The following is a 12,007-nucleotide window of genomic DNA, read 5'->3' as shown; positions in this document are numbered from 1 at the left end:
CCTGTTGAAACAATGGAGGGCTGGATTCATTTTCAGCCCATTTCTTTGGGAGAATTTAACAATGCAATTTCATCATTAAGCTCTACTATATCCCCCTTGGACCCAAGCCCTTTTAATTTGATTAAAGCTGCCAAAGAAAAATCACATGGGTTGGTGAGCCAGATAATAAATAGATCTTTAGTGGAGGGATATATGCACTGAATGTTAAAAAAGGCCACTGTTAGACCTAAATTAAAAGTCTGAAATAAGCCTGCTTCCAATGTTGGTAACTATCTTCCAGTATCTAATTTGCCAACTCTGGCAAAAATCATTGAGAAGAGTGTGTTGTTACAGTTGGAGGGGTACTTAAACAAAAAGAATGCATTAGATGCTCACCAATATGGCTTTCGAAAAGCACATAGTACAGAATTGCTGTTCCTTTTATTTATTCAATTCTTTGCTGGGTAGCCTGGACCGTGGTGAAACAAGAATATTAATACAGCTTGGAGAAGAGACGACTGAGGGGGGATATGATAGAGGTGTTTAAAATCATGAGAGGTCTAGAACGGGTAGATGTGAATCTGTTATTTACTCTTTCGGATAGTAAAAAGACTAGGGGGCACTCCATGAAGTTAGCATGGGGCACATTTAAAACTAATCGGAGAAAGTTTTTTTTTACTCAACGCACAATTAAACTCTGGAATTTGTTGCCAGAGAATGTGGTTAGTGTAGTTAGTATAGCTGTGTTTAAAAAAGGATTGGATAAGTTCTTGGAGGAGAAGTCCATTACCTGCTATTAAGTTCACTTAGAGAATAGCCACTGCTTTTACTAGCAACGGTAACAAGGAATAGACTTAGTTTTTGGGTACTTGCCAGGTTCTTATGGCCTGGATTGGCCCCGTTGGAAACAGGATGCTGGGCTTGATGGACCCTTGGTCTGACCCAGTATGGCATTTTCTTATGTTCTTATGTTCTTAATACAACTTGATGTTTCTGCGGCACCCCTAAATGGAAAGGCTAAAGAGGTTAAAGCTGTTCATCTTGGAGAAGAGATGGCTATGGGGGAATGTGAAAGAGGTCTATAAAACCATGAAAGAACTAGAACGGATAAATGTGAATCGGTTTACTCTTTCAGATAATACAAGGACCAGGGGGCAGACCATGAAGTTAGCAAGTAGCATATTTAAACCAAATCGGAGAAAATTATTTTTCACTTGGGGTAGATTTTAATAGCTGTGTGTGCATATGTGCGCACTACCCGGCATGCACATATGGATGCGCCAATTTTATAACATGCTCACACCAGTGCACACATGGTATAAAATCGGCGGGCCTCACGCACATGCGCGCCAGATTTTGTAATCTGTGTGCACTGCTAGAAAGGGGCAGTATAAGAGACAAAATGGAGGGCAAGAGAAGGGAGGAGATGAGTGACAAGGTAAGAGTTAGCACTGGCGAGGGGATGAGGGCTCATAAAGGAGTTAGTGTAGTGGGTAGAAATGGTGGACTTGGAGAGTGGGTGAAATAGGGGGAATAGAAGACTGGGGAAGGAATGAATGAGAGAGGGAGGAATGGGAAGACTGGGGAGGTGAAAGTGGGAGATGGAAAGCTGGTGGCAAGGTAAAAAGTGAAAACAGGAAAATTGAAGACTGGAGAGTGAGAAAAAGGGTGGAGAAAGAGGAGAAGGATATAGCTATGGCCAGATAGAGATGCAGAAGAGAGATATGGAGAAAAAAATATGAAAGGGAAAAATCATTTTCAAAGACATATTTTCATTTTTATATTCTGCTTTTTGCACTTTTTTCAGCGCTTCAAAGCAGATTACATTCAGGTACTGTAGGTATTTCCCTATCCCCAGAGGGCTTACAATCTAAGGGGGTCATTTATCAAAGTGCTATATGGTGTTTTTGCATGCGTTAAGGCATTTTCGCATACAAAAAACGCCATTAACACGTGCGAAAGCAGCATAACGCTTAGTGTGATGCAAATTAGAAAAAGGGGAGGATTGCCCTCCTACAACCACTTGGGGGGGGGGGGGAGAGAGAGAGAGAGAGAAAGAGAGAGCCTAGCCATAATGCCCTTATACTAGATAGGTATTTATATCTCTATAGGAGGCCCACCTAGTAACTCAAGGTGAGGTTTAGGTATTAGTGTAGGGGTTAGGGGACACTTTGACATTCAAAGTGAGATGAACAGAACAGTGCTCTCTTGTGGAAATTTGATGACCTTCGGATTGAGGAAACTCACCCAAAGATGAGATTTGTGCAATGTTCTCTCAACCTAGCTTGATGGACTCTTTACTGGCCCCTAACTCCTACACTAATACCTAAACCTCACCTTGAGTTACTAGGTGGGCCTCCTATAGAGATATAAATACCTATCTAGTATGAGGGCTTTATGGCTAGGCTCTCTCTTACTCTCTCTCTCTTTCTCTCTCTCTCTCCATGGTCCATAAAACATGCCCCTTTTCCTATCACATGTGATATTTAGTGCATTTTGATAAATCCAGGTCTAAGTTTGTACCTGAGGCAATGGAGGATAAAGTGACTTACCTAAGGAGCAACAGTGGGACATGAACGCTGGTCTTCTAGTTCATAGACTGCTGCTCTAACCACTAGGCTACTCCTGCACTCTGATGGTGAGGAGAAAGGGAAGAAGACAGGAGGAAAGAGAAGAAACAGAAAAGAAACCCTAAAAAAGATTTAGGAAAAGACTAACAAGGGTAAAGTGTAAAAAGAGACCTGGACCAACTGATTAGAAAAGTACCAAACAACAAAGGTACAAAAACCATTAAATTTGAGTTTTTCATAATTGGAATATGCCATGTTTAAAATGTGCATTTTGCATATTTTTGTATTCCAGTATTCCAATGCTTTCCATTTCACTTTTTCCTCAGTGTTTCTGTTTCTAATATGTAGTCCCTTATTCTATAATAAGTAAGGGTCAGTCTTTATTCTGCATGTGTGATTACATTGCAGTATTTTCCGCATAGGGATTTGTAGCAGCCTGGCTTGTTCTGTTTTCCCAGTAGGAGCGGAGGTGTTTTATATTCTAAGGCCTGGTGTAATATTTGCATTGCTGCCTTTTCATGGGTAAGGTTGCTGCTGTTTCAGTCCTGAGAGTTACTGCTGTTATGTTATCGTAAGGCAAGGTTCTAGGTAACTTTTTTTTGTTTTTATTTTTGCGGGGGTTTGTATTATTCTGCAAAGGGTTTGGCAGTGGAGGGAGTTTGTTTTGCTGTTACTGAAGTGACACCAGAATTTGAATATTTTGTTTTTTATGTTAGGTTGTAATGTGAATGTCCTAGTTCTGCTCTGCACCTATTGCAAATCTTAAGATTTTATGATTATTATTATTATTATTATTGCTATTTAATTGTAGTTATGATGTTATCTGCCTTTCTGCAAAGGAGATTCATATAATATTAATGTTGGTAATCACTTCTATGCAGACAATATCAATTTTTTGTCCCAATCAAAGGCTCCTGGCAAGAAGCCCTTGACAACATTTCTAAATGTTTGATCACTTTGAGGGCTTGGCTTACAGACAATAAGGGGTAGATTTTAAAAAATAGCGCGATCGCGTACTTTTGTTGGCGCACCAGGTCAACGCATAGCCGCGCGTATCTTATAAAATCCGGGATCGGCGCGCGCAAGGCTGCCGATTTTGGGCAGCCTGCACGCTCCGAGCCACGGAGCCTGCCTCCGTTCCCTCCGAAGCCGCTCCGAAATCGGAGCGGCCTTGGAGGGAACTTTCTTTCACCCTCCCCTCACCTTCCCCTCCCTTCCCTTACCTAACCCACCCCCCCGGCCCTATCTAAACCCTGCCCCCACCTTTATCCATGGATTTACGCCTGCCGGAGGCAGACGTAAATCTGTGCGCGCCAGCGGGCTGCTGGCGCGCCAAGACCCGACCCAGGGGCTGTTCCGGAGGGCACGGTCATGCCCCCGGAACTCCCCCAGGCCTAAACCACGCCCCCGGGCCCGCCCCCCAAACGCCGCGTCATGCCCCCGAAACGCCGCGACATTTGGTGACGCCGCCCAACACGCCCCTTAAAAAGCCCCGGGACTTACGCGCGTCCCGGGGCTCTGTGCACGCCGGCGGCCTATGCAAAATAGGCGCACCGGCGTGCGAGGGCCCTGCTCGCGTAAATCCGGCCGGATTTACGCGAGCAGGGCATTTAAAATCCACCCACTGGACCCCCAGGTAATTTAAAACATTTTGGGGGGCTTCAGGAGGGTGGGGGATTTATTTTAAAGGGTCGGGGTGGGTTTTAGGGTGCCGGTTTTCCCGCCCTCCCCCTCCCCCGATTTATGATTTTTTGATGATAAATCGGGGGAATTGTTATTGTATCGCGGCTCTAACGATTTTTGACGATTTAAAATATATCTGACGATTGTTTTAAATCGTCAAAAAACGATTCACATCCCTAGCATATGCTATATCATAGAGGGTTATCTTAGGGAACCCCCACCCCCGAGCACAACCTGTGCCATCAGTTTTTTAAGAGCAATCCTCAGTTTTTTGTTACGCCACAAGAATGCCGTACATAGTCTATGTAACTTGTGGGAATCTGAAGTGGGTAGAACTAATGGCATTGTCTGAAAAACATATAGTAGTTTAGGGAGGAGTGACATCTTAAATAGTGCAATCCTACCTATCAGGGAAAGAGGAAGCTCCATCCAACTAATGATCAATTTCCCAATTTTATCAATAATCGGAGATAGATTTAAATTGTAACATTGGGTGGTGTCATTCGAGATATAAATTCCCAGGCATTTAAGAGAGTTGTCTACCCATCTAAGAGGGAGGTCCCTCCATTTCGTCCATAAGTGGCCCTTGATAGCCAATGCCTCAGATTTGTCAAGATTCAATTTTAGCCCCGAAAATAATCCATATGACACAAAGGTCTGCAATATTAGCGGGAGTGAAGTGGGAGCTTGAGGGAGAAATAGCAGGATGTCATCCGCAAACAAAAAGGTGTTAGGGATTGCCATCCCCTTGTGTACGGAAGGACATCCAGAATCTGTTGTAAGGCATGAACTAAAGGTTCCAGGGACAAAATGAACAAGAGAGGGGACATCAGGCACCCCTGTCTGGTGCCTCTGGATAGTGAGGTTTCGATAGGCACCCGTTAACCATTATCTGGGCTCCAGGGTTAGAATAAAGGACCTGTATAGCTTGATAATAAAACCCCACAAACCCCATTTTATCCAAAGTGTAGTGGAGAAATGACCAGGACACCCTATCAAATGCCTTTTCGGCGTCAAATCCCACTAGAACTGGGTCAGCGAACACATGATGACACAGCTGTAAAATTTGTGCCAACCTCCTTATATTTATATTGGCTCTTCGCCCTTTCACAAAGCCTGCCTGCCCCCCCCCCCCCCCCCCCCCCCGATACCAAGTCTGGTAATATATTCCCCAGCCTATTGGCTAACACTTTGGCAAAAATTTTTATATCTATGTTTAATAGGGAAATTGGACGGAACGCGGATGGTGAATCCAGAGTTTGCCCTGGTTTTGGCAGCACAATTATGGTGGCCATGCGGAGCGACTCCGGCATCTTTCCCGATTCTACCATTGAATTGAACAGTGCTTCCATGCTACCTCCGATCTCTGACTTGAGAATTTTATAAAACAGTGGAGACATCCTTCTGGCCCCGGTGACTTAAAATTTTGTAAACCCTGGATCAGTTTCACAAACTCCCCCTCATGTATCGGGGCATTTAAGTGTTGTACCTGTGCAGCGGTTAATTTGGGCAAATTAATTGTTTGCATGAAGCTCTCCCACGCCACTGCGTCCTCCTCATCTGCACTATATAAATCCCGATAGTAATCATGAAATAAGGTGGCTATCTTTTCTGTCGTAAAGACAGAAGTTCCGCCAGAGTCTTTTAGGTGGGTGATATGATTAGCCTTCCTTTCTCCTTTGACTAAGTGAGATAGTTTCCCCACCTTGTTTCCATATAGGTACAAATGATGTTTCAAAGAGAATAATGAGGAGGTTGCTCGTTTGTGGAGGAGTTCATTTAATTCTGTACGAATTAAATAATATGTTTTTAAAGAGTTAGGGGTAGCCTGTAATCCCAATTCTTTTTTACTTTCATTTAGTTGGGATGTCAGGCGTAAAATATCCTTGTCCATTTCCTGTTTGCGACGTATAGAATATTCAATGATATTGCCTCTTAGGACTACTTTTGCGGTTTCCCAAAACAGAATGCACGTTGACTGATGATCAGCATTAAAAGAATTAAATTATTTCCATTTTATAAGCAAAAATTCTTTACATTTTTTATCTTGGACTAACCAAGTGGGCATTTTCCAGGTAGCTGGGTCTCAATATTTACCCTTTCTCCCCAACTGGCACGATACTGGACTATGGTCTGAGATTACCAGCGATTCTATACTTGTATTACGTATCTAGGGAAACAGCGAATCTGAGATAAGTACATAGTCCAATCGAGATTTAGCATCTGTAGCCCCCGCCAGGTGAGTAAAATCTTTAGTATCAGGATTCAGTATTCTCCATACATCTAGTAGTTGTAATGAGTCACATAGGAAGGGAATTCCCTTGTGCTGACCTAGTGACTTTGATTTAACCCTGGATATCCTATCCAAGTCAGGATCTACCACACAGTTGAAGTCCACCGCCCCCCCCCCCCCCCCCATCACAATAGGTGCGTGATTAAGGGAAAGAATTTTGGCCACCACATTTGAAAAAAGATATGGTCATATTGATTGGGGCCATATATTGAAGCCAAGATGACCAATTGACGAAAGAGCACCCCTGTAACTATGATATATCGCCCCGCTGGGTCTACCAATATTTGTTGTTGTTGAAAAGAAATAGATTTGTGTATCATGATACACAATCAGATCTGCCAAATCAATCTTTAGCAATTGATGTGGTGACAAATTTCACAGCTACATTGGCCTTTCTCAGTGCCTTGGGGTTTTCATACTGCTGTTGTTGGTGCCTTTTACCCTTCATTTGGAGCTTTGGGGTGCTCTTACCACTGTAGGTGCTGCTTTGCCCCTCTCATGGTGCTTTGGGGTGTTTACACCACTGTTGTTAGTGCTCTTTGCCTCTTTTTTGGAGTCTTGGGGGGTTCCTGTCACTCTTATATAGTAACATTGTAAATGCTGACAGAAAAAGACTGAAATTGCCCATTAAGGTTTTCAGGATTGTAAGTGCCACTCCGTGCAGGTAGCTCCCATATCTCTCTACTTAAGGTTGCAGCTGCCACTCCATGAAGGCTACCCTCATGCTTTTTTGTTTAGGGTTGTTACTGCTACTCTTTGTAGATTACCCTTGTGCCTTTCTAAAAAGCAGAATACAATCTTCTCAATGCGGTTTTGGGTTGAAGCACTGCCCCATGCAGGTTACCCTAGTGTTTTGTTTCCATCTTCTCTGTTATCCCATATTCTTTTGAATTCAGTAACCTTCTTTGTTTCTACCACCTCCTCTGGGAGGGCATTCTATGCATCCACTACCTTTTCCATGAAAAAAATAGTATCTGATGTTGTTTGTGGATGGACCTCCTTTGTAGCGTCAAGCCGCGACCCCTAGTTCTATAATTTACTTTCCACTGAAAAAGATTTGTGTGTTATCTTTCAGATATTTAAAGTCTATATCATATCCCCCCCTGTGCCTGCTCTCCTCTAGGGTATACATGTCCATGCCCTGAACTCTTGTGTCATATGTTTCTTGTTGCAGACCTCACACTATATGGTTGCCTTTTTATGGATCACTTCTATCCTAGCTCTATCCTTTCTGAGATATGGCCTCCAAAACTAAACACAGTATTCAAAATGAAGCCTTACCAATGACCAATATGGGGCATTATCATTTCCTTTTTTCTACTTGTTATGCCTCTCTATATGTACCCTATCATCCCTCTGACTCTAGTCACTTGTCACAGTGTTTCTTTACCTTGGGATCATTAAACACTAACCCTATCTCCTAATCAGTGCACATCAGCATCTTCAACTGCCCCCTCCCCCCCTCAATCTTGTGCAGCTCCTTTGAAGTTTTGTACCCAAAATTAATATTCTGCACTTTTTTGCATTGAATCTTAACTGCCAAGCCTTTGATCATGCCACAAGCTTTCTTAGGTTACTTTGCATTCTGTCTACTTTCTTAGGTGTATCTAGTCTGTTGCATATCTTAGTGTCAGCCACAAAAATAAAAACTTTTCCTTCTAACCCTTCTGCAATATCACTCACAAAGATATCAAACAGAACATGACCCAGAACCAATCCTTGAGGCACTCCACTATTCACCACTCTCTCCTCCTGAGTGAATTCTATTTTCCACCATCTTCTGTCATCTGTCACTAAACCAATGTCTAATCTAGTCCACCACCTTGGAACCTATTCCAACTGCTCAGTTTATTCATGAGCCTCTTATGTGGGACAATATTGAAATCTTTGCTGAAATCTAAGTAAATCACATACAGTGCATTCCTTCAATCCAGTTCTCTAACACTCACCTGAAAGACTCAGAATTGTTTTGACAGAATCAGTCTTCCCCTGGTAAAACCATGCTACTTGAGATCTTGCAGCCCACTGGATTGTAGGTAGTTCATTATCCTTTCCTTCAGAAGTGGGTCCCTTAATTTTCCCATCTCTGGGTCTCCAGTCTCCTTTCTGTTACCACTTTTGTGAAGAGGTACCAATAGTGGGTCCAAAACTCTGGAATTCTATGCCTGAGGCGTTACGTATTTTACCAGATAAAAATGTTAATGTGAATTAAAAACATGGCTATTCAGAAACACATACAATTTAAGTTAAAAACATCAGAATATACAGAACCACAAAAACAAGAACAAAAAATAATAATCAATTCATGAAGAATAAATCAAATGAGAGAATGCAAGATTCTCAAAACAACTCACTGACTAAGAAGTTAAAACTATCTTTTCATTCAATTACCCGTACTCTTTGCCTATATACTAGATCAATTGTAATATGTACTAGAAAATGTCTATGGAGTATGGACAGATATCGATCCCTGACTATGAAGATGCCCTCTGTAACCAATCTTCATTCATTTGTTTGTTGAGTTAAAATTATGAACATCACTTTGTAAACCGTTGTGATTTACCCATGGAATGGTGGTATATAAATTGTCTAATTAAATAAATAAATAAACCACTCTTCTCCAATTCTATGAAACCATTCTCTCCTCCAATGATCTATTGATCAAGTCCTTCAGAGGATCTGCCAGAAGTTCTCTTGAGTTCTTTTAGTATCTTTACATGAACCTCATCCAGCCCCATGGCTTTGCTCACTTTCAGTTTTGCATGTTCCACACAAACACCCTTTTCTGTGAATTGTGTGTTATCTACGCCACTCCCATCTGTGCCCTTGATTACCATCAGTGGTCCATCTCCAAAGTATTTGTTTAGCATTTCTACTTTCTCATTGCCCGTCTCAACACATTGCTGCCTGTCACCTTTTATTCTTCTTACATTTCAACCTCTCCTTGCAGAGTTTTCCTTTAAAATATGGCCAGCACGAACAATAAGGGTACAAATGTCCCATGCACTTAACCCCTGCATTGAAGCAGACACAAAGTACGTGCCATACATTAAGCATGGAGCTCTGATTAGACAATGTCCAAGCGTAACTTCCCTCCCTCAACTTGTCTCTGTCCATTTTTTCATCAGATACGTGCTTACAAAAGCACTCATATCTTTACCTGTAAAGAGGGGCAATAATCAGCCCATGATTTTTTTTGCTTTGCTCATTTCCCCTTTATTGTTAAGAGTACTTTCTTGTCTTCAAATTAGAAATAGTAGCAGGATAGTGATATTCTAAGCAACTGGATTCTAAAATACTAATGGATTCTTAGCTGTTAACAACTCACAGCCAAATCGAGTTGAAATTATGAACTACACTTTCTGCCATGCAGTGAGAAAGAAATTGAACTAATTAATAAGAGCTCCTTTAATTGTTCCTATAAATAACAGTTTCCATTTTAAAGGCCAATGCACAAACCCAAGAGAACTAATCATGTGTCTGCTTCATTACTATGCTAAATAGTAGTAATTTTTGATTCAAGTAGATAAATGAAGCTGGATCGCATTCTTCAATTAGTTTTTCACAAAACAGAGGGAATACATACAGCATTAGATGCAGTGGAAACATTTATTTGTTAGCATGATATACACAGAGCAGTAGCATTACTGGTTCACAGATTTTAATCAAGTGTAACAAGGGATGAGGCATTCCGTCAATTTCATTAGCCATAATCCCAGTCTTTGAAGGCCAAACACATGTCGGCTTTTCAAAATATCCACAATGAAAAATCATGAGAGAGAACTAAAAAATGATTCATTTGCATGTCTAGGCAACTCTGAAAACCTGACCTGTTTGAAGGCCTTGAAGGATATAGTTGCCTGCCCATGCTACCTATTTCCATGAGTCAAATCTGTATTGGTACCCTAAGTAAATGTGAATGATCAGATTTCTTAATTACACCACAGTGGAACAAGGGGATAGGAGAGAGACAGCAGGCTGAGATAATGAAAGGGGTCAGCAATTATAAAAATGAGATAGGTTGCACATCAGAGGTAAAGTATTTTATCTTGGGGATTGGAGGCAATACTTCCCAGGATAAAAGTATATAAAATCATGAATGGGGTAGAATGGGAAAGGAATGGTTATTTACCCTTTCAAATAATACTAAAACAAGGGGATACTCCATGAAATTAACAACCAGCAGATTCAAAATAAATTGTAGCAAGTCCTTTTTCACTCAGCGTACCGTCAAGCTGTGGTATCTGTTGCCAGGGGGCGTGATCAAAGCTTAGCAAGGCAGACTAAAGAAAGCTACTGCTTTCCCTGACGTGAGTAACAGGAATTAGATCTACTTTATGAGTTCTGCCAGGTACTTGTGACCTGGACTGGCCACTGTTGGAAACAGATTCTGGTCTCGATGAACCTTGGCCTGATGAAGCAAGGCAATTCTTATGTTCTTAAAACTAACCTTAGCTCTCTCATGTACTTTATCTGTTAAGGAGGCAATTTGTATCATGAAGCGTGTTGGGATTTTAATCCTTGTCCATTTAACCTAATAGGTTAAATGAATAATAGGGATGTGCATGCCCAAATTGTATTTTGGTTTGTTTCATTGTGGATTCTTTTTTTCGGTTCATTTGTTTCTATTTTTTGGGAAATTTGTGGGTGTGTTTTGGTAGCTTACATACAATTTTCCATTTGTGTATGCAACTACCAACATTCATACACATTCCTGAACTGTGTACACAAATTTCCAAAAATAAATAAAACTAATTTTTGTTCCATTTGGAAACACTGGCCATTCGGCTCATTCTATTCTGAATGAACTGAAAATAGCCTCTGTTATGTTTATGTGAGAATGTGAACCCTGGGCTGAGATGAGAGGTGTCTCCACCCACAGGGAGGAACCCTGTGAGCCTCACCGTCAGCAGGCGCAGTCTCAGTGGCATGGGACACAGCTAGAAGTAGAGACTTTATTATAAAGGAAGGAAAAAGTAATATCCACAGAATTGGAGATGTAGTAGTACAGTCCTGAGCAATGGGAATTACCCAGAGGAGACCACAGCTGAGAAGATCTGGTAGTGACCCACAGAGCGGGGTACGCTGGGGATCCCATCTGATGAGTGTAGACACCTCAGGAGTACAGATCTGGTAGTGGTCCGCGGAGCACAGTATGCCGAGGATGTCTGTACAGTAGATGTTGAAGAACTGGTAGTGATGCCGGAACCCGGAAGTGGCTCCTGTAGATGGTGTATCGGTATTCTGCAATGTAGGAAAGCTGAATGGCTGTAGTGGCCCGAGGGTCGGGGTACACCGCTTGGAATCCACAGTACAGTTCGTATAGTAGAAGTCAGTAGAGGTACTCACAGTAGATGGTTCTTGGAGAGAGCAAGAGACCTGAGAAGCAGGTCTAGTAGCAGTCAGGCAAGTAGGCCCTCCGAGGAATGGATAGCCGGGAACGCAGGGGATCCCCCGAGGAGCGGATACTCAGAGCGTCCAG

The sequence above is a fragment of the Rhinatrema bivittatum genome, chromosome 5 (genome assembly GCF_901001135.1).
Source record: "Rhinatrema bivittatum chromosome 5, aRhiBiv1.1, whole genome shotgun sequence".
Classification (NCBI taxonomy): Eukaryota; Metazoa; Chordata; class Amphibia; order Gymnophiona; family Rhinatrematidae; genus Rhinatrema; species Rhinatrema bivittatum.
This window is presented reverse-complemented; position numbering follows the sequence as displayed.